General features: G+C 41.7%; 1 protein-coding gene across 15 annotated transcripts in view; it reads left to right on the forward strand.

Moving 5' to 3' along the window:
• LOC133420771 (adhesion G protein-coupled receptor L3-like) overlaps window positions 1–24,331 on the forward strand; it is a 303,952-nt gene that overhangs the window by 15,184 nt on the left and 264,437 nt on the right. For 14 of the 15 annotated variants that reach the window (XM_061710576.1, XM_061710579.1, XM_061710584.1 and 11 more), the window contains exon 2: window positions 17,722–17,809. The exons of the other annotated variant lie outside the window; for it this stretch is intronic. The gene's annotated coding sequence lies outside the window, so the exon portion shown is untranslated. The remainder of the gene's footprint in view (window positions 1–17,721; window positions 17,810–24,331) is intronic. 15 annotated transcript variants of the gene reach the window in all.

The following is a 24,331-nucleotide window of genomic DNA, read 5'->3' on the forward strand; positions in this document are numbered from 1 at the left end:
CGGGTCAGTGTAGGTCTGCGCTTTATGGAATTCCTGCCCATAATGATTAATAAGGTAGGGCTCGTCATTGCTTTGTAAGATAAGTGGAATGCGGGACTTAAACAGCTATCTACAATCCTGTTTTATTACACCAGCGTCTGCAGTTTCTCCTTTTTTTTCCCCCTTTCTTTGGACTGTCTTCTCTCCTCTCCATGTGCTGTCCGACTAATGAGCAGCCCATTATTGATTGATGTGGACAACAACAGTCACTTTGTTCCACTTTTTCTTTTCACTTGAGTCCATCTTCAAACAGCATTGTCTTGTGCTAAGCAGACAATCCACCACTTCTGACAGCAGAGGCTCCGTTTCCCTCACGGCCACCGTTCAAGGTTCGGATCCTGTAATCTTGTTTCTGTTTTCGGTCAGTAGTAAGTCTCGCCCATGCCAGCGTCTTGTCAGACGCAGCTGGAGAGGCCTTTTGCAGTTGCAGCAGAGCAGAAATAATGGGTCCAACAGCTTGGATTCAGGCATGACACACCGGTAATTTGCTAATTTCTGTCTCTCAGCTGGCGATATCAGTGTTGGATGCCGCTGCTTTCAGGAGGAGTGTGTAAAAATGATTTACACCCTTGTTGTTGCTTTGGTACAAATGGAATTTAATCAGGAGAAATGAAGCTCGGCTTTACTTTTTGTGCCAATTGCAAAATTGAGTTGTGATTCTACAACAGTTACATGGGACCCCCTAAAATCTTCACTCAGTGGCTTCCCAACTTCAACGGTTGCTTGGTTGTTCACAGCTTTATAATATATATTTCCTGCCAACATTCTCATATGATCTCAGGGTTGTCAATAACCAAACCTCCTAGGGTGGCCATAATGGCCCCAAGAAAAGCTCCTTTCCTTGACCTGCTTATGACTTTGAACAAACCGCCTCCAGCTGATCGGAAAAATCTGGTTTGATAAGTCTGCAGAAGCCAGTTTTAATTATACAAGCAGCTAAAGGTTGAAACAGGGCAGGAATGAAGTGCTTTTGTGCAAGATTTTATTTATTTATTGTCTCTGTATCTATGGGTGCCTCAAAGAGAGCGGGAGACAATCATATGGAGCCAAATCAAGGCCAAATGTTTTGCTAATTTGAAAATAAAATTTGAACCTGAAAATTCTTTTTTTCAGTTTCAGATTTTTTTTTTCAGTTTCACTTCTTTTTTTTGTAAAAAAGAATTTTCAGGTTCAAATTTTATTTTCAAATTAGCACGACTTTTGGCCTTGATTTGGCTCCATACAATCATAACCTGCCGTGCCCCCTCACTGCAGGGAAACAAGGAGAACACCTTTTTAAGTTGAACTTTTTTTTTGTTCCAGTTCATCTTTTATGACAATGGCCCGGTTTCCCAGATCAGTTAAGTAGTTCTTAACAGTTAAGTAGTTCTTTCACAGGCTCCTTAAGATGGTTTGAAAGAAGTCTTTCGCTGTTAAGAACTACTTAACTGATCTGGGAAACCGGGCCAATGACAGTACCTTAAACTATGCTTCTCTTTTGAGTAGAAAATGCTATCCTAAATGAAAGGGGGCGCAGCTATGTTAGGACTGGGGCCACACATTCTAGTGTGAATGCTTGTGTCATATTTCTTGATATCTGACTGACTTCAGCCAACTATTCATACAGTTTCTTGAAATTTGGGTCATAAAGACTTGACAAAGTCTATTCATGGGTAGACCTGAGGTCTTCACAATCATTCAAATGCTGTCTCCTCTGATCTTAGGCTCCTGTTTTTTTTTTTCTTCCAAATGTCACCTCACCTGGGTATCGAGAGAGTGACTGCCACGCTGATTGCCCTCAGGTCCCTGATGGATTCCTGTCTGCCTCGGCCGCCTTAGGTTGATCTGGACTACAAAAGGATCAGTTATTTTGGCAACTGGGTGACAGTTGGGCTTTTGTTTGCTTGTTTACTGATGACCGTTCCTCGTGTTTTCTTGAGAACTCCCTTGACTGCGATCTTGGCACAGTCACACCAGCAGTTGCGACAGTTCATCATGCAGAAGAAACCCCACTCCTGCCAGCATCTGTCTCCGTGTGTCTTTTGAGATGCCATCGCGCTCTGTTTTCTTATTGCCACATACAGTTTTAACAGCATTCAAAATATGCTAAACCAATCTTAGGACCTACAAACTATATTTAAGATCTCCTTTTTGACCTGTACCTGACCTGGGTAACATAAACCAGGAAATATACTAACTGTCAATAAAGATTGTGAAACTTGTAGAAAGGTTTATTATTGAGTGCCTGGCTATATGGATTCAACAACTGGGTAGCTGGAATGAGTTATTACATCCTGTAAAAACTAATTAGACCCCCGACCAGGCAAAAAGCAAAGAGGTCAAGGGGATAACTTTAACTGTTACTGGAGCCGATGCAAAATTTAGGACACATTTCATGAAGTTGGCTGCCAACATAAAAGTGCTTGCCTGCTGACAGAAATACTTAATTTTAGTGGAAGACGTCAGTTTCATGTGAACACATGAAAGGTCTGTTGGAGAAAAAGAGCAATGCTGAGCTATTTAGCAAACAAATGTTGTAAATGTAGGATATTTTGCTGGACAGATTGTAGGCCTCGGATTGTTCACACAAATAACATGTAAAGGTTCAATTTTTGACCTAATTGCAGCAACATGGTTTTAATGGCTAAATTGTATGTCTTCGTGGAACTAGTCTAATCAGGCAAACACCAAGAATTCGAGGGAGTAAAAAGGTAAAGCTATAGTGGTTTGGAAGTTCAGTATGGTTTACCAGAGCTCCAGATTTGGACATATGAACAATGCTATGGTGGTTTTGAGGGCATGAGGGCCACTTTGTACATACGAAAGTTCGCAACTCAGATGTTTGTATGTAAGGCACCATCCATCCATCCATCCATCCATCCATCCATCCATCCATCCATCCATCCATCCATCCATCCATCCATCCATCCATCCATCCATCCATCCATCCATCCATCCATCCATCCATCCATCCCTCCGGGTCACTAGGGCAGCAGTCTCAGCAGAGATGCCCAGCCGTCCCTCACCCCCAACACTTCCTCCAGCTCTTCTCGGGGGAGTCCGAGGTGTTCCCAGGCCAGCCCAGAGACGGTCTCTCCAGCGTGTCCTGGGTCTCCCCTAGGGGTGTAACAATATATCGTGCCACGAAAATTTGCGATACAAAAACGTCACGAAACGTGTCATGGAGGTGACAAAGTGTATTGCGATATTAGGTTATTAATATTAATCCATTGTGTTGACTAGTAACGCACATCCGACCACGCGTGACGACCGCGCCTCGACCCGCGGACCAAAATCTTCCTCCGCTCAGAAGAAACTAGTACCGTTTTGCTGTCCCGTTTTGAGCTCTGAACCTTTACTTATGTAAGTCTGGTGTAGAGTTAAGCCTTACCTTATTAAATTAAACCTTTTTCGGGTCGTGAGTTGGATAAACACGGGGACAACTTCTGCTGAGTTCCAGTGTACTTTAATGTCCCTCAACAGTGTAGGATTTTAGAACATCAACACAGCACCTAGTGCCGTACTGTGGCGTATCACTCCGCCCAATCTAAAACAGACTAATCACTACAGATAAACTGACTAGTGTCATTATAGTCCCTGATTTATATCAGAATATAAAGAATATATTTATAAAATAATGAACCCTGAATTACCAAAATAACCTTCTTAACAAAAATAAATCTCCTCTTACACTTATAAGGTGAGCATGAATCAATCTTTTTTATGATGGAAAATTGTATGTATTTATTTACTTTTATTTATTTATTTAATTTTAGTTTCTGGAAAAGAAAAAAGTCAAATCATACATGAGAGAAACTATTCAGTTTGTGGCTAAATATTTTTACTTGTATGAAACTGAAGATCATAATGCAAACCTGACATTTACTTTTAGTTCAGTTTGTGGAAAATGGTTGGGCTGGCTTTCTCTTTAAAACTTAAACAGTTATAAAGCATTACAAACTGTAACAATAGGTCAAACGTACTGTAGTATTGTTTTGTATTTTGTGTCTTTCAAATAAAAGACAATATTTTCCAGTCATATGTTCCTCATTCAAGGTTGTTAAAAAAATACTGCTATAATATCGTATCGTTATCGTGACCTCAATATCGTTTACTGTATCGTGAGATTAGTGTATCTTTACACCCCTAGTCTCCCCCGGGATCTCCTCCAGGTGGGACATGCCTGGAACACCTCCCTAGGGAGGCGTCCAGGGGGCATGAATAATAATAATAATAATAATAATACATTTTATTTATATAGCGCTTTTCTGGGCACTCAAAGACGCTTTACATTAAAACAAAACACATAATACAAATTACAATTACACAGCAGCGGCTCGACTCCGAGCTCCTCTCGAGTGACTGAGGTCCCATTCTATCTCTGAGGGAGCGTCCAGCCACCCTTCAGAGGAAACTCCTTCGTAGGAGGCTATCTGTAGCCAATTATCTGAACAACACAGCAACGCACCATGAGCCTGGAGTAAGACACATTGAAGTGCACCTCTAGTGGGGGAAAGTGGTGTTACAAGGCTTCCCAGGCTGGTTCTTCTCATCATTACAGTGTTTTCATCAACAAACTGGACCTGTGTGTTAAAACACGGTGTCAAAACTGTTTATATGTATATTTTATACACTGTTGGATAATTTAGGGGAGAGAGTAAATCTTACATGCAGCCACTTTATTCTGGTATTCTGATAAAGCAGAATGTTGAGAATATTCTATCTTCTTCAGAGGTCTGGACATCCATACCAATGCTTTTTCTTTATAATTCAAATTTGAGCAGTGCACACTGCTTCTCACCATTCAAACCTCTTTTTCCTCCGATGGAAGTCAGATCTCCTCTCAGACACCGAGTGTGATGCCGACGGCGTGATTTGCAGGGCACTGTTTTGTATCTAGCTTAATACGATTATACGTTATCAGGTTCACTACTCTTGCGAACAAAATGCACATCTTTGTAGCCATCTAAGCTATTATTTTTGCTGCTGTAGCTGCAGGCATAGGCACATGTTTTTTTTTTTTTATCAAGACTAACCTTAGTTTGCTTCCCATCCACAGTGTTCAGGAAGATTTTTCACGTTATGGATAATCTGTGAACATGTCTCTTCTAAACTGACGAATCATATATTTCCACAGCCCTTTTTTTTTTTTGTGAAACCGCCAGGTGATTGCACAACACTACCACAGACCCCACCAGCATGGACCACTGCAGTGCAGGCGTTCATCAGCAGAAGGATGCCTGTCATTCTTTGGTGACTTTTTCCTGTCCCCAGGGCTACTAGTTAAATATGCCCCTACAAATGTGATTTAGTGGGCAGGGAGTCTCGGGACTCCGAGGTCACCTCAGAAGAGACCTCCCCTGTGCGGTATATGGCAACAACCTATGTTGGTTAAGGCTGTCTTGCTGATGTTATGGAATTGAATACAGCCAAAGAATTCCAGCAGCAAAGGTGATGAGGAAGTTTGAGTGCATCAAAGGGTTTTAGTTTCAGTTTGCAGTTGTTGAAGTCAAAACACTTCAGACTTCCAAATTAAATCACAGTAGTACTTAGTCTGTGCTAGTTTATTGCTTACACCTTTTCAAGAGACATCTTCTTCATCATCTTTCTTAGACAAAAAAAAGGCAAATTGTGTTGCAGAGTATCAAATTCATAAGGCATGTTTTCCGTCAAATTTCATTCCAGCCCATCTATATTCATCCTTGATTCAGTTACATTTTGGATTCAGCAGAGACTCATTCTACGGTATATTGCTCTCTGATGCATTTTCCAACCCCACAAATTTATGTCAGAGCTGAAGGATGGCCGTGCGGTTTTATGCATGGGTGGCAGTGCTGGTGGCATTGTGTGTGTTTTTTAAAAGCTCTTGTCAGATGTGCTTTAAAGACAAATGGACTCTAATGCCTTGTAATACTTCCAGAAACCCACAATTTCTGTCAGATCCTACCATTAGCTTGTGTGTCGCGATAGGCTGTCATGGGAAAACCTTCGATCTGTCTTTGTGCACTCTTTGCACAGGCCCTGCATGGTGTTTTATTTGAAATGATAATTTTCCGACTGTGTGCAAGGTTTTCTTACAAGGTAATTACAGAAAATTGCTAGAGGAAATGTTTTTTTTCCCCTTACAGGTTTTAAAATCCAGAGATAATAAAAAGAATTACTGTTTGAATGGCCACTTTGTTCATCCTTGTAAATGAGGGAGATGTGCCTAATTGGTAATTACTCAAACCACTTTAATTTGTCGTTTTTAATTTTAAGTTTTGCAGGATAGCTGATAAAATTTAAATAGATTTGGGAAAAAATGTATACTTTATGTCGTAGTTTGGTATGCAATTCCATATTCACTCATTCTGCTCATTCTTGCAAAACTCCGAAGACCTGTAAGGTCCCCATTAAACCCAATTTTTAGCTTGAATAGTCAAAGCTGTGTGAGCAGAATCAGTCTGCAGCAGAAACTGTTGACAACCTCAATCTGTCCCACGTCGCTAGACAAGCTTCCCAGCATGAGGTCACCCAGCACATTACTGTTGACGCAATCATAGTTATGTCTTTCTTTATAGTCGCTGTGAAAGCTTGATGTGCCCCGAGATGACCGGCCTCTCCTCGCAGGGGTCCTGTGATATCTCGCTTGTCTCCTTCCAGGCTTGAATGGCCACATTGTGCTGCAGCCCGTTGCTTTTCTGCAGACCGCTAGGTCGTCTATACACACCTGTCAAGCCATGTCCTTGGCGCCTGGGTGCTGAGACACTCCAGACCCCCTCCCTCTAGCTACACAGATGATTATTGAACCCTTACTTGCAGAAACACACATACACACACAAACACCTTAAAGCAGTCGGATATGAAGAAATAAACACGTGGTTAAGCAGAGGATTTGTAAAGACACAAATGTGTTTACACCGAGAAAAACACAATTAAAATCCACATAAACTCAGGCCGTGCGTATGTTCCAGCACACGCCGTTGCCCGTGCAGACACACAGCTGGGTTTATTTGAGCTGCAGCTTGCTACTTTCTCTCATGCCAAGGTTGTTTTGGGTGTGCAGGTCAGCTCCAGAAGTCAGAGAGGGTTAAGTTCCATACTTGCGAGGGTGGAGAGGGCAAGGGCATGAAAGGTTGGCTGCGGTGCACAGGCTCACACATGGGAGTAGGATTCAGGAGTAAACTCCCGGTAATTTGATCCAGGCGCTCAATCAGTTGCAGATTTTTGTGGCGGAGAAGGCCTGTTGGAGGGTATAGATTTTCTCCCTTTCTCAAAAAAGGCAAATATTTGATTACAACAGTTCAGGGGAAAAAACAGCCAAAACACCCTGCTAAGAAGGAAATCTACAAATTAGGCATTAAAACTTAATGCTCCATTATTGCTCCAGGAAGTGGTAGGTTTCAGATTATTTTTCCGTCTGCATATATACATTTTTTCTGTTAAACTTTTTTTTTATTTATGCCTACAAATATAAAATACACAAACAACTTTTTTTTTAAAGAAATATAACAACAAAGCAAATACACAACATAGTGTAAAGTGTATATGTATGTATATATATATATATATATATATATATATATATATATATATATATATATATATTAAAAAATAAATAAATACATTAAAAAATATATTATTTATACATTTTTAATGCAGTTTGGCTAAAGATTCAGATTCTAGGGGGTTGGGTTCCCGTCATGAACAGAACTGTCCCAAATATGTTATGGTCTCTGGAGCTTCGGCAGAAGATTACAACGAATATTCAAAGCTGTAACTCCGTTGTTTGAGTGTACTACGTAGTAAAAGAGCGTGCAATACACAAGGCGGGTCCGCGTAGCCTAGAAGTCCAAGCGTGAGGGGAGCATGAAGGCAAATAACTTTTTAATGTATGCCGGATCAACCGTGGAGCACCCAACAGAAATGCAGCGGATGGAAAACGTGTACGGTAATGAAAAACTGAATGCATGGGGAAGGAATTTATTTGCTAACTTGTCATTATAAAGTTTGCTATATGAGGAACTGATTACTGCAGGTGATGTCCACCACTGAAAGTGCTGATATCTTTCGCAGTTGTCTGTTTGCTAAAGAAAATTAAAAAAAACCATTCCAGATGCCCAGGTTGAAAACTAAACCTCCACTTGATGAAAACCACTAAAACTGGCAATGTAAAAAAATACTAAAGACCTGACAGAAAGTCGCAAAGAAGAGAGAACAGATCATGAACTGGTGGTAAAGTCACAGTTTCTTTAACATAGCAACGTCGTTGCAAACACCTAGCTACAGTAAGAAGAATAAATACATGCATTTGCAGCTGCAATGCTAATCGACAAAGAACAGCTAGTCGACTAAATTTATGACGAAAAAGTGACGCTTTTGCTTCGAACGATATAGCCAACAGAGACCACCACAGAAAACACCCATTTTAGTTGAACACATAGCAGTTGAGTCACTTAGCTAATGACTGACAATACACGCTAGGGCAAAATTACGTATTGGACACTTTTAATGCCACATAAAAAAAATAAAAGCACGTGACGACAGAAAGCAAGCTAGCTACTGCAAACGAGGCATCACTTACTAGTCTGGGAAGAAGATGGTGGGTTCTGTGTTGTGTCTTGCATCCTGTTTTTTCCGCATAGTCTTCGCCGAAGAGGAAAAACCAGTCCAAGATGTGCCTTTCCTCTTTCCCTGACCTTGTCCTGTTTGGTTTCTTCGACACTTCTGCCATGATGGCCGTACAGAGAACATTGAGCCGGCTAGCAAAGGTGTTGAGGTGGTGCTTTGCAACAACGCGAGAGGGATCCTTGGTGTTGGCGCTGTGTCAGAGGCAGGAGTCCCTTTCACCCACAGATTTGGGTGATTGGGACTCCTGCCGGTGAAATGTCAAAAGGATTTTAAAGCAATAATTTTAATGTTTAATTAATTTGAAGTTTTGTATTCAAAAACTTTGAAACTTTGTTACTTCTGACAAGCCTTAAAGTTAAGTTCCTTGATCTGTTACTTTAGAACAAATTGGATTTTGTCCTCACACTCGGATGGCTTCACTGTCAAACTTATTTAATCTAACATGACGTGTTGTGAAAACACCAAATGCATGGAGCTCATGACCCGATGACAACCACAGTCCCCCTTGATGTCCTGCAGCACTCAAGTGCATCCTCTCTCTGTCTCTGAGCGTCTCTGTGGCCTTGCACTGGTGACACTTCAAAGAAAGTGCCTCTTCATGTGGCTTTATCATCAAAGAAAAATGCAAAATGGCTGTTTGTACATGCACACAATGTGCACCCTGGTGAAGGACTTATGGTGTCAAGTCCCACTAGTGTCACCCGTGCAATTTTCCCTTCTATTGACTTTTATGTTTTACTGAAGGTTGGTGGTTGTGGTGGGGAGATGCATATATTTCAAAAAGAAAAAGACAAGCACGATATTCTTATTACCATTTCCCTAAGTCAGACAGCTGCGCGAATATGTGAAAGCTTATTTGGATGATACATTTGATTCATTTAGTGCAGGGCATGGCAGACGTAAATGCCTGTATGAATCGACTTTGAGCTTGGATTTTTGGTGAGATCAGATGATAATAGATATCTCATTCTTGCTTGAAAAGCAATCTTGAGCCCGGGGACTAGAACAACATAAATATTCAAAGACCTGAGCTTGCATACACTCGCATATGAAAATCGAAAAATGAATATGTTGTGTACCTTTTTAGCTGAATGCCTTTTTCTGGAGGCTATAGGAGTACATCATCGTGTCTTCTCTATTCCCCCCCCACCACAGTCACACTCATACGTACACCAGAGACCAACCTAAAGACTCGTATCCCAAGGTTCTTCCCTTTCTAATTAAGGCCAATTAGGGCCATTGTGTAAGAAAGTCTTCAGGGGGAGCTCTGTCGTGTTCAAGGATGTACAACCCTCATCTTTTCATCTCATTAGTATGCCAGCACAGAGTCTGAGTGAGATTTTTTTTTTTTTTTTTGGTTGAGTACATTAGTTGGTATCAAGATATTAATTTGGGGTAAAAATGGCTATGAAGTTATTGATAATGTGAGACAAAAAGATGAGACAAAGAAACCGCAGCAGCAGGAAATACGATACTGAAGAGGCTCAACAGGCAGAGAATTATTGAGACTAAAGGATGAGAGAGACACATAACGATAGTTCATCTTCCAGCAGCCTCAGTCAATTGCTATCAGCTTTCCTGAGTTTAATGTGACCCCTGGGGGTTGGGATGCTGCCCATGCATTGTAAATGCTGCCCCCTTGACTTCAGTCGGCAAGCCTTCCCTCCCTTCCCAATGAGCAGGACCGTGTCGTTTCTTAAACTCGCCCTTCATGACCACAGGCCTTGTGTGCCACACTCGGATGCAGAGCGATGAATTACCGGCTCTTTAGAGTGTCTGTATGACTTAAAGATTTCAGAATCTAAGCAGACTCTTCTTCACAGTGTGAGAGGTGCATTATTAACTTTACTGTAAGTTATGGTATGTTAAGTCAAAGGGCAGTTTACCTGAAGGCGTAAACAAAATTTTTACGAGGCTTTGGCTGTTTCTTTCTCCGAGAGCAGCTCATTTTTAAGTCTTTATAATCTATGAAATAGCTGCAAGAAGGGAAATAAGTTTTAACGGTGTGTGTTGCATGCTTCAGACGAGAATGTAGGTCACTCAGAGCTGTCTCTGCTTGTAAAAGATGCCACCATTCCAATACATTTTCTGTTCATTAGCCGTATCTCCGTTGCCTTTGGCCCCAGCCTGCTCACGCCAGCTTGTCAGTTACAATGTCACAACTGCAGGGTCATTTAATTTCGAGCCCTGCTCCGCCGATTAGGGCCTTTGTTGTGAGCAGCCGCGACCACTGTAATGCTGGTGTTTGGGTCAGCGATGGCCACAATAGCTTAGTTACTCTCGCTGACTTCCTCACTATTGCCTCTCCCTCTCTTTCTCAGCACATTTTCCACTTGGCTGATAAAATAAGCCACTCTTTGATGAGCTTTCAGCGGGCCACGGCGCTGTGCTTCAGTAAATGCGTTTATAAAGACACACCAAAGGCTGTCAGCTTGGATCAGTCATATAGCAGCGGCAGCCGTCCGCTGCTTCCTCACATGGCTATTGTCTGCTGATAGCAGGTTGTTTAGACGCAGGGCGATAAGCAGCAGTCTGCGTTTTTAGCATTTCAAGTTTATTTCAAAACTATGGCGTGGGACTCTATCTTGAGGCATGAAAGGCATTGTTAGTCCTCTCATGTTAGTCCTCAGTTTGGTTGGATTACGCCCTACTACTCATGATTTTTTGTCCACTTTAAAAATGTAAAACAGCTTGAGGCAGAGGTAACCAGAGCACCAGTCTGTGCTGCAAAGCCAGCACAGATTGCACACAAGCAGATGGTGTGTGCAGCCAATCTGCCGACCTAGAGATCATTTTTGATTTAGTTTCATCTACATGATGAATAACTTAGGAGTTGCCGGATTCTAATTAATCTTTGCCGCTGATACCATTTTTGTTTCTTTTAATGTAAAAAGCAGCTACACAGTGTCTGTCATTAGGTTCCTCGGTGCCTTTAGTGGATCTTATTGGTCTTGCACTGTGGGTACTGTTGTACCTTCTGTTCCAGGAGCTCTTATTGGGTGACTAAATAATGGGATTAATATTGCTTTGGTAGATAACATTAGTGTTATAATTTAATAATATGAGCCTAATTCTGTCCATTTTTCTTTTTCTTTCTTTAGTTTTGCTAAAATGAAAGTATGTGCGGCGCCATCACAGATCCAAATCAGTTTGCCCTTCTTTAACTTTTCCAGTTGTCCCTTATCTTTCTTTGCCACCACCTTGACTGTATGCAAACAGGAACCAGAAACATATCAACCATCTCAGCTCCCTTCACCGGTAATCGTTTTAGTTTGTCATCTTTTTCTTCTCTTATTCATTAGCTTTTAACAAGTATCCCGAGTGGCGCAGTATTGCCGCCAGGTGGTATGGAGAAATAGTTTTCCAAGTCTGTAGATCCTATCAGGTGGAGACGCCACAGTTAAAAGGGTACTGGCTCTGTTAGAGCTTAAGGTTTAACCTTTGACCCTGTTAATGGAAACCTGTCCATAGACATCCTAAAAAAGGAAGCTTTTGTACTACATCCCTTTTGTTATTTTGACAAAGGCATGACATAAACGTCTCATTATGACCTCAGGACATTGTCAGCTTGAGGTAATAAAAAGAAATCATAATATTATCCCTTCTCAAAAAAGCATGACGAAACCCCAATACAAGAGAAAAACCATGATGCATCCAACATTACAGTTGGGTATAACATTGAGAAATGGTCAGAATTATCAGAAATATGGTCCTTTACAACACTACTCACACAGTCGGTGATATCCACCACAATGTACTACAATAAATCACATTGGGAGTGTGAAATCAAATTTGTGTGTAACTTCATGGCAGTAAAAACTGGATTGTCAAGCTGTGTTTCATCACTTTGTAATTTAGAATGTGCTCCTTTCAACAAGAGAACTGAAAAACTGAGTAGAGTGGTTAATGTGACAAAGAAAAGGACCAATCTTTTCTGTGTTACTGCCATCCAGTTGCCACACTATCTTTTCTTACGCTCGTGTATCTCAGCAGTGGACAGTCATTCTCTCTGACCAGAGAGCCGCCCGGTGATCCTGGGTAACTCGCTCTGCAGCCCGGCAAAATTCTTTCACGTTGCCATCAGCTTTAAACGGTTGGATATCCTAAGCAGCCTGTGAAAAGTTAATAACGTGATGTAAAATTAATCCCACACTCAGTTTTGTCTCATAATGGAATCTCAGCAGGCCTGTACTTAACACGCATACCTTTATCTTCCCATAATTTGGAATGGCCTTTCCAGGGATATTTTAATACATAACTCTAAAATGTCAGTCTGAAGAGATGTGCAAATAAGGTAATTTTTTTGTGCTTCAAATGAAAGAACAGCAGACTGGCGGTACAAAATATTGGGGATCAGTTTACATCAGTCCCAGCAAGTTATAGTGTTTACAGTCCACTCGTTCATTTAACAATCGGGCGATGCGACCAATGTTGGACACACCGCTTTCTCACTGTCAGTGTCGGCTTGGAGACGATGCTTTCCTCCATGTTTATGCCTCTGGAGATGGCAATGACTCATGACATGGAGCGGTCATACCAAAGTCTACGGTTCTGTGGTGAGGTTCTCAGCAAGCCCATGTGTTGAAACGTCTTTGGGGATGACTCTTTACCCCATATTGCCCTGGACACCAGTCAGTGCTACATGTGGTACATGCACATCTAAATCAAGTTACTGGAAACAATCTAGCTAAGGATTAAACTGTAGTTTCCGAGAAATCCGAGTATACATGCACGAGAAGACAATCGATTAATGAGTGAGGTGCGTTCGCCTCCGCGATGCTAGGTGGCGCCACATGCACTTTTGTGTTGGCGTTCTTCCGGTTCCTTCTTTGTTGTTCGTCGTCTTCTTCTCCTACTCTGTTGATATTCAGGCTTTCATGGTGTCGTCATTTCCGGAAGGGGGAGTCCCGGGGCAGTCAGTAGCTCAGCTAAGCTTTGGTTGGAATAACTTGAATTAGGACCGCATTATCTGGCACTAATAGCTCGATCTCAAGAGCTTCAGTTTGATTCGACTACAGCCTGACTAAGGTGTATACATTAGAGCTGGGTATCATCACTGACCTCCCGATACGATACGATTCCGATACACTAGGTCCCAAGACGATATGATTTCCGATACGATTCGATATCGATATTCTGGTTACAATAAGGGAATAACGTGATCCTTCCACGCGCTACGTCCGGCCAGAGAAACCCCACCCTGCCTGGTGAAAAGAAGCTGCCTGCTCACTCCTCAAGTAAGGAGGAGACTTGAGCTCAGTGCAGGGCCTCCCGGGGTTGGTAGATGGAGCAATGCCCAGGACTGACTTAGGTAGGAGCACTGGGTGATAAAATGGGGGGAAAAATCGGGATTAAAAAAAAAAAGAAAAAAAAAAAAAAAAAAAGATTTAAATCGATACTTGGATTTATGTATCGATAATCGTTCCTACACATGCATATCGATAAAATATCGATATATCGATATTTTTAACCCACCCCTAGTATACATGGCTTTTAAAAATTTGATATCGCTCGGATTAAGGCAACAATTCAACTTTCTGTTGCATGTAAATGTACTGAGTGTGTAACTGTAGAAATAAAGTGTTGCATATACAGAGCACTGATGTACATATATAATAAGAAGCACTGTATCAGTGTCAATAATGAGGGAAGCCATGTGAAGGACTTCCTGGAGTCATCAAGGTCATGGCAATCCTCAAAGGCTGGACTCAAAGGGAAGTGGACTTCATTTTCTTGGTTCTTGAAGACGTTTCACCTGCATTCATGGAGGTTACTTCAATTCATACGAGGAGTTCAGACTACATGACTTGCTGTCTTTAATCAGGAATCTGGAAGATATTGTCAGACTCCATGACCATTGGGTATTGCGACCTGCTACTTGAACTGATGACGACCCGTTAACCCACTGACCATACCAAGTCAACAAAACACATGACATGAACAAAGAAAATCTTTAAATGTCACACAGCATTGCTTTGCAGGTTTCTAACGGTTAGCTCTCAGCTCGTGCTTTGCGCTCTCATTGGTTGTAGATGTGAGTTTGCTAACATCTCCAGATATTTACCACGCTACATATCTGTCTGGTGTCAGAGATGGCTTCGGCAAGCCTCTTTCATGTGTCCTTGAGGAGTTCACAGTCATTGAGTCACAGAGGAAGGTTTCTCTTTGTATGTGTTTTAGTATCAGGATTAAAATTGTGAGGCGTGAAAGGCGGCCCTGCTAGAGGTGTAGAAGCAGTTAATGTTTAACAGAAAAGTAGAGGCTTCTTTGTAATGAAAACTTTTCATTAATGCAATTAAAGCAGCAAGAAAAGGAACTTCTTAGCTCAGACGTTCACCTTACAGGCCTGGATGTTGGACTACTTTGGGACACTGCCCAAGATTTAGTCCTGTTGCTCTCCTGCTCACTCTCATTCTCTCCTCCGTCACTGCTTTATTGAGAGTCTTCATCATCTCTGATGTCAACTCCAGCTCTTTTAGCAAGGTTCACTGTTGTTGATGTGTGACATAGCGCTGCAAAGTGATATGCAGTTGTTTCAAGAGACAGCCCTTTTTTTTTTTTAGTTTTAATATTTCTTTTACTGTGTATAGGACTATAAACGTCATGAATCTTGGGTGGGTTTGGTGACAGTAGGAAGAGGAGACCGCGAGAGCTACATGATGCTTTCTATAAATAATCAAATATCCCTTTTAAAGGGGGCCTATTATGGCATATATTACCTATTTTAAACAGGCTTTGACTGTCTTAAAAACAAGTTTTTGATGTTTTTTTTTTACATTTTTACAATAAATTAGAAATTCAGCCTCTGAGCCATGTCTTTATCATCCCAGTTTCTAACCTCATTATCTATGCAGGATTCTGAGTGGGCGGGGCTATGATAATGAGGCTCTGTGCTGATTGGCTGCCTGAATGACGCGATACACCGCTACGGAAAAGTGGCCGAAGCTCCGGTCGGTGGAGTTAGTTGTGGGCGTGGTTTCACGCATTGCTCCTGTCGTGTCGTGACGTCACGACGGGAGCAGAATCTGAACGGCTCGTAGAAGTCACATGACACTGGATGGCTCATCCGGGCGGCTGTACAGACACTGCAGAATTTGGTTGCTTTCCTCCTTCTCTGAGTTGGCAGGCTGAGGGGAGACCATTTTATATATGTTAAAGCAAGAAAAAAGTTGTTTTTCATAATAGGTCCCCTTTAAATGAAATTAAATGGATGGATCAAAACTCTTTTGTGCTGCTTAAATAAACAGCATTTTCAATTAGCGTCATTTTGGCCCTCCACTTCCGTTCTTCTGGATGCTAGTGTTAATTATATGGGGTTTTGCTGGGTGCCCGGTTTCTCTGGTACAGAACTCTTTAAAGACATTATGGAAGCTTCCCTTCCCAATGGCTGCCAGTGCATCAACACCAACGATGATGACGGGGCCGAAAGTTGGCCTCGGATTCTCTCTCTGCTCGGGAAGGATGAGCAGAGAGAGTAGCAGCAGGTAAATGTGAGGAAGGTTTGCCCTGTTGCTATAAATGCAGTAAACTGTGAAAACACACGATAAAAGCCTACTACGCCCAGTTACTCTCCGGAATATGATTTTTATTTCCTGTTGTCTATGAGCTGAAATTCCTCCTTTTTTGTGTGTGTGTATGCGACAATTTGTGCTCTGAATTGTTGCATTATGGTGCTCGTATGGTCTTATCCAAACAATTGCCGGCCGGCTAAATAACCGGCAGATGCTTTGTCGACCAAAGTAGTTTCTGCTGTTCAGAAGAATTGACCTGTAGCATCTGCATTCACTGCCAAAGTCTTAAATTTGATCAAACATAATGAAGAACAGATTTGACGAAGCACAGTCCTGGCACCAGGAGCCGTTGGCCATTGTGTCCATTTAGAAATTTGGCACTATAATTGATTGAGATTTGATTTTTTTTTCTTCAGTTTTTCCTTACGCGGAAGAGTTGATCAACTTTTCCCAGTGACAGCGTTTTAATCCTGGTGTACAAGCGGCTGGCACTTCTTTAATTATCCTCTGATTTTTTTTTAAAATAATTCTGACATATGGCAGACATTCAAAGAGATTTGATTTGGAAATAAAAAAAGTCTTTTTAATTCAGTCTGAGTCAATAAGTCTCCTCATCAGCATAATAAACACACCAGCAGCGAATCTGTTCTAATCTAAGCTTATTATTCAACACCATAACCTGTTTTAGACACCTCAATTTACAGAAGCTTTGGTGCTCATCAGTTTTTTGATTGCATGCAAGATTTGATTATAAGTTATGTAAAGGCAGTTGGCTTTATAATAATAGAGGGATGTTTTATTTTAATCAATAAAAGTGGGAAATAATCTTTTCAGTGTGAGTTTACATTCGTTTGCTTCATTAATTCAGCTGTAATTAAACGTAACCATTTCGCCCGTGCACGTGGATGTGAGCCCGGCAGAGGCGGATATTAAACGAGTGAAGAATCCAACGAGCGGAGTGACGCGAAGGCCGAACGAGAGATAGGCGACATGTTGGAAAGATGAATGGATACACAGGCTAAGAGGCAGGAAGGGAGAGCGAGAAATGAACGGAGGGGGAAACAAGACAGCTCGAAAGGTGACTGGGGGAGGCACTCATCAAAATGCTAATGTTGTATGGGATATTTACTACGGAGTGTTAATGCGGTTTAAAACAGGCTCTTTGTCCTGCAGCCCATCACCAGGCTCCTGTTGGGCCCTAATAAATCAGCCATTAAAAGCTGATGTGACCTGAATAGCACTTCATGCAGCATCAGTTCGGCTCCGGCACCAGCGCAGGAACCAGAAAACAGCTGAAACATTCATGAAGATGCAACGTCGACTCAGAAAAAAACAAAAAATAAAAAGGTTGTCTGAGATGTGATGATGAGATGGGACTAATTATGAAAGGTAATGAACATGTGGTTTTTAGATAAATCAGCATCCTGCAGATCTGCACAGGCCTATTGGTGGTGTCTTAGTGATGTTCTTCCTGCTGTTCCTGCTTTGAATTTATGTCTACTGTCACCTATTTTGAAAGAATAAGCGTTGCCATATTTATTGATAGTTTCCTAACCTGTTCCTCGTCTCCGTTTCCTTCCAGGACGCAACATGCGGGTATTATCCGGAATGTGACACGCAGGGATTGTAAACTGCAACACTAGAGAACTGCACTCCTTCTGACGCCAGAGGTATTGTGCACTTTCTTTCAAAGACTTGATAAACAGACCTGAAAATGTCTCATTGGAAGTTATGAATGCGCAATAGATCCCAGATTAAGTGTACAAGATTTGCCCCCGCCGCCGTCGCCACCCTCGACGCAGCGCACTTAATGAAGAGCATTCATGTGAGCCAGTTGGGCTTGTTCGGCGTGTGCAGAAAGATGTTTATGAAGATGATTCATGATAGGTGCTCATCTTCATATGCAAATCTGCGGGAAACCTCTTGTAAGCCGTTAATTTCTGCTGCCAGCAACCAGGAGGTTTTTCTTTTTTTCCTTTCCTTGCTTGCTAGTCAGATGCATCCGGCGAGCGTGTTCGGATTTCATTCCTTGATGCAAATTATGTATTTGGTGTGAGCATGCAAAGGCGCGGCTGGCTTCCATTTCTCCACGCCTGGAGTTTGACAGTCCCCGCACCTCCCCGCCTCCACAGCACCCACCAATCTTAACCACCGGAGACCTGGTGTCTCCTCTTCCTGTGTGTCATTGTTGTTTTCTGTAGCTTCTCCTAGCTTTAGTTTCTCTCTTTCCTTGATCACTTGTCATGCCAGCCTTCCCCTCGCCTTTCCCTTGTCTCTCTCTCTCTCTCTTTCTATCTCACACACACCTCCCTGCACTCCTGCCACCTCCTCCGGCAGAAGGTCTCTCCACACCGAACGGAGCCACCAGCCTCGGTGCCTCCTGTGGTGAGGCTGGATTCAATTCAATTAGGGAGATTGTTTGCCCTCCGAGGTTTACTGGTGGGTGCTGTGGATGATAGGTTTGGTGCTGATGTAACCCCCCCCTCCCCATCCTTGACTAAAATGCACAAACCCACACACAAACAAACTTTACTGAGGCTCTGTCGTCGATGCAACCAGACCATCCATACCAATTCCTTTCGTCTTCGATAAAAAGAGTTATTCTCGTCCATCTGGATTAGACTTTCCAGGGTGCAATCCTAACGGATGCTGACGAATTAGAGAACAGTGTCCGCAAAAGACATCCAGAATGTTGTGAATTAACATTTGTGAATGACTCTTGTTGGTTTTCCAGTAAAAACGTGTTAATCAGCAGATCTGCAACTATCTTATGGCGCTTTTATACTAGTACCTACTCAGCGCGACTCAACTCGTCACGCCTCGTCTCGCCTCCACTCGCCTTGCCCTCGTTTATTTTCAATACCCAGATGAGAAGTAGGCGGGATTGGAGCGAAGCTGCTGTGACGTATTTGATTGTGTGATCTAAACGGAGAAGACGAAGATGAAATTGAGAGAAGCTTCAAGCGGCTACGCTTTTTTAAATTTTGTTTGTCTCTGCGCTGCTGAAAAGGCAGCTGAGAAGTGACAGAGCGCCTGGTAGATCTGGTCGTTCCTTATCGCCCGTCTAGATCCTTTTTTAATTCTCTCCTCAGCCACCAGGTTTATGAACATCTGACCCTCAGAGTTGGATCACCAAACAGACGTTTGCACTGCCATTGCTGGTTGAATAAAATGAAGAAGCTGCGAGTCGCTGTTTTGCTGATTTCCTCCTCCTGATTCAAACGTCTGACTCCAACCCCCCGACCAATCGGTGGCCTGTAGTGTGATGACATCAGATGCAGGCCAACTCAGCACGCTTAGAACCTCGGCAGAATAGTTACAGAAAAAGTATCAACTCGGCACGCCTCCACCCGCCTCGACCTCTAGTGGAAAAGCGCAAAACTGGGGCGTGGCGAGTCGAGTCGTGCTGAGTAGGTACTAGTGTAAAAGCTCCATTAGTTGTTCCTCTTAAGAGCAAAGACTTTTCACAACGATGGCGACGGAGGGCCTTGCTCCCTTTGACATTGTTCTCCCTATATTTGATTCAACTTCATTCATTTGTTTTTCTCTTGTACTGTTTAAATTACTTTCTAAGCCTGTTCTTTTTTTTTTTTTTTCTCCCATATAATGTTTTTGGCTTTATATCCATTGTGTCACCTTTTAAGACAAGCCTACAGGCTCTCATCTAGGAGAACTTCCAAGAGGCCACTTTTTGGGGTGAGAATGATCGGGGAGAACATTTGAGCTCAATCACACATTTCAGCATAATCCCATTTGTGCACTTCGTTGGTTTGCGAGCACATCTAACCCCAAAACAGAGGACAGGGAATGCTGCTGACATAGGAGTATTGGATGCATTAGTTTCAGAGGTGAGAGCAGAATTGCGCTGTCATTTGAATGATATTGAGGGCAGCAGACAGGAGTTAGCAGTGCTGCTTGTATTCAGGCGGGTGCTTTATTAGATCTCAGGCAAAAATCTGGTACAGACATAATGGCCTTGATTCTGTGTAGAAACACATTTCAGCGACTCGTCTGGCAACCCGCTGCTTTCCTTTAGATGTCATGCTGTGTGACCGTGCACTGGTGCTACTCAGACAATCAGGTAGTGTATTAGAGCACAAAGATGTGAAATGAATCTAAAGCCAAGGACTGCTCAGAAGATGAATGTCCTGATCCACTGTGATGGAGAATTATGAGCTTCATCTGATGTACTTTCCTTTTGTGTAAATTGTGGCCACTTTTGATTAAGTCTAATTACCTTCGAGGATCCCTTTTTGGCTAAAGCGTGCAAAGATCATACTTGACAGACGAGCACATTATAACTCGTAACTCTAGTGGAAGGAAAGGCACAAAAGTTGGGGTAATATTCATAGGAATTCATGCTCAAACGTTTTCAACTAGAAAGCTTTACTTCAGCCGTTTTGGAGAGAGTGGAGCTCAGTAAACAGGAGCAATGCTTTGCATACCCATCATGGTTTCCCATAGCACCAGCCATTCAAGTTAGTTTGACCATAATGGCCTGTGATGACATTAGCCCCACCAGGTTTTGGTTCTGTTATCTTTAAAGGCTTCCGTTTGTTTTCTCAGTGCCACCCTGCCCGGACTTCTCAAAATAATGCAAAACAGGTCATTTGAATGGAAAGGGAGAGGACTCCCTTTTGGCCGATGTCAGCAGTGTCCCCGAATTTGAATTTTGTCCAGAGGTAGTTGACTTTGCACGTCTTTTGTTGTTTTTGTCCTGTTACTCGGGCAACTAGGGTTAGCCCCAGCAAGCAGCCCGGCTCCAGGATGCCGGGCAAAACATCACAACTCTTTTAAAAGAACAGATCGTTTCAACCTATACACATCGCTTTATGTAGTTTACGGCCGATAATGAAACATCAGTTGACCCTATTTGCAGGAGGCTGTTCTCTTGACTGTAATAAGCTGCGGAAAATGTATTTACTTAGACGTGTTTGTGGTTGTTTTATCCCAATAGGCAAGAAGTTGAACACTCCTGTGGCTGCATCACTTAATCCACCCACTTATGTGCTACATTTGCCAGATAGTCGTCTTATTGATTTTATCCTCAAGCAAATTCACATATTAGTTTTCTTTTTTTTCTTGGAATCATTAAAGAGCGGCGTTGTTTGAGGCTTTTGTCGAAGGTTCTTTCTGCTTTAGGTGAAATGAAGGTAGTTTCAGACACTTCAGATAAAGTGAGCTTCTGTTGTTGTTTGGACTTTAAGCAGCTGCACAGTTTAAGGAGACTTTTTTTCTTAAATGTACTCTTTGTTCACAATGTGCGTGGTGAAAATCCAACATCAGCGATGTCTTTACGCCTCTTCCTAGCAGTCGGTTTTAGGGGGAAGAGTGGGCCAATCCAGCCCCCTTTTTTCCTTTCAGAATACATTCCCTTTCATCATTCACAGTATTTTTATGTCTTTTAGAAAATGTGCAGGATTTGTCAGCTGCCACGCTGAACACAACAAGCAGGCGTTTGTGCTTCACGTGGCGTTTAGCGAGGTATTGTGCATTCATACACCAGCAGGTCATTTATTGGTCCTCTCTTCAGCTATGTTATTATGGAAAACAGTGGGATGTGTAACTTCTGTAGGCATCTGTGCATTTGCAAATTGAGTCACCGAGGAATATTAAGATATCCGAGCCGAGATGGGTTTCAGCTGCACAAATCAATAATTCAGTACAAGTTAATTTAAAATCTGAGAGGTTAAAGGAATAGGGCACCTTTCATTTTAGCAAACAAGCTAATTTGCTCCTTTTTTTTTTTTAATTATCCAGGAGAAGAATAATACCAGTCATGTGTGGTTTTACACAAGTTGTTTTTTCGTTTATCACAGAGGGAAAAGAGAAGACTGAGACCACTCATGTCTCATTAAATTTGAGTAATTACAGGAAGTGAGTAGCTCACACAGCTGTGTTAGCTTAGAACAAGGACTTCAAACAAAGGGTCAAATTTACCTAATTTACCTTCATTTATAAACTCCACGTGTCAGGGCTGTAGTGAATGACTATTTTTAACGTTGATTAATCTATCGATTATTTGATTATTCGAATGTATTTGTTGGACTATGAATTGCATAACAGTGTGAGTGTATGTATGTATGTAGGATGAACATGGAAACCATTATATTCAATTTTGCCAGTTTAGTCAAGGAGAAACCTGCAGGGAATCAACAACTAGTCTTCCTTACCACCATCTAATGAGGACAAAATATCGCTGTTGCATCCCAGCAGTGCCTTGGACTGGACTTCCTTGGTGAATGCAGCTCCTGATCTGTCTTCCTCACACAGCTTGTCAGTCATTTGCATAGCTGCCAGGCCTGTCCATCATGCCAGCAATCCCGCCAGGTTAGATATCTCATTTAGACCTGCCTCTATAAGAGTATTTTATAGGAGGACCACCAGCATACTGATGAGAAGAAATGAATATAGCCACCGATATAAAGACTTGTGGAATGACAATAGCTTAATGCTTCATGAAACTAATTGACAATTTTGGACAGTTGTCTCTTAGAGTCAGATGTTTTAGAGCCAACACGTCGTGAGCCTGTGTTGTATTGCCTTTAATGTTCTTGCCTTTGGTTTTGTCCGTCTTCTTTAAGGTCAGTAGTTAATATTCTTCTACTGCCACTTGGAGAAACACTGAGTAAACATATTTTCCAAAGTGCTGATGCGCTGTTTTTACGCCAAGTATGAAAAATGCATTGATTTCATTCATGGCTGGTTCTTCTGGTACAGAACGTATCGGACCAATCAGAATTCAGCGAAGGGGGGCGAGCTTTGTGGCATGACTCATGCTGGAGCATTCGAGGGCCAGAACGTTCAGAACAACCCAGGTGACTGCAGAATTACAAATAACTTAAATCAGCAAGTTTTTGGCACCAAACTGACGACGGTAATTCGCTCGCATTTTTGATGCATTTTGTTGATGTCACTCAGCCTGCATCACCTACAGAGCTGGGTAGAGTAGCCAAAAATTGTACTCAAGTAAAAGTACTGTTACTTCAGAATAATATGACTCAAGTAGAAGTAAAAAGTAGTCATCCAAATAATTACTTGAGTAAAAGTAAAAAAGTACTTGGTGAAAAAACTACTCAAGTACTGAGTAACTGTTGAGTAACGTCTGATTTATTTTTTTAACACAACCATTCAAACAAACAAAAGTACAAAATAATCATCTTCAGGCAAATTAAATCAATAAAATAATAAAATTAATTAAAATTAATAAAAATTGCTGAAATTAATATAATCTTAGAGTAAATTCAAGTACTTTAATAAATAATAAAATAAATAAAATAATAACAGAATAAATAAATAAATTAAGCACAAGTAGCACAAAATTTCAAGCCTTTGTACTTTTCTTTTTCAACCAGGCAGAACTAGAACAAGCCCATGAACTCATAGAAACTCTGTGTGTGTGTTTGAGTCTGTGTAAATGTGACAAGACATGCAAAAACAAACATTTTTCACAAAGAATCACCCAGTGATGTCATGAGATTGACACGTACGCGGATAAAAGGGATAAAGAAAAGTAACAAGCTCAACGTAGCCTTAAGTGGAGTAAGAGGAACAGTTTCTTCTTCACAAATCTACTCAAGTAGAACTAAAAAGTATAGTGATTCAAAACTACTCCTAAAAGTACAAAATTTCCCATAACTTACTCAAAAAAATGTAATGGAGTAAATGTAACTCGTTACTACCCACCTCTGATCAGCTACTTTGTTTCTCTGACTGGTTGTATACCTGTGGTATTTTCCCTTCATCTTTAGGTACTGCATCATTTCCTGCATCTCTTGTACAGCCAGAAATGAAAAATCAAATCCAGAGCAACCAGAATTCTTTGTATCAAAGAAGAAAATAATTTGGATGTCTACTTTTAAAATGACTTGTACCCCCGTGCCCCCTTTCTCTCCCAATATATACATATATATATAGTATGTGCTTTACACACAAAAACACCTTATTACCGCTCACAAGCACCTCCGAAGAAAAGCTGTGCAGCTGAATTTGAACTTGTCTTAATTGGGAGAAGAAAGTCCCTTTAACATCCCTCGACAGAGACACCCGTAAATTTGGATGGAGCTATTTCTGTAGGGAAAGGGGTTACTGGGATGTTGGTGTAAGTGTCTTGTCATGTGCCTCGCTGCTGTCCTGACAGTTTCTGTGTCTTAATAAAACAACACCCTTGACAGAAACTCACAGTGCGCCTC

The sequence above is a fragment of the Cololabis saira genome, chromosome 20 (assembly GCF_033807715.1).
Source record: "Cololabis saira isolate AMF1-May2022 chromosome 20, fColSai1.1, whole genome shotgun sequence".
In the NCBI taxonomy this organism is placed as follows: domain Eukaryota; kingdom Metazoa; phylum Chordata; class Actinopteri; order Beloniformes; family Belonidae; genus Cololabis; species Cololabis saira.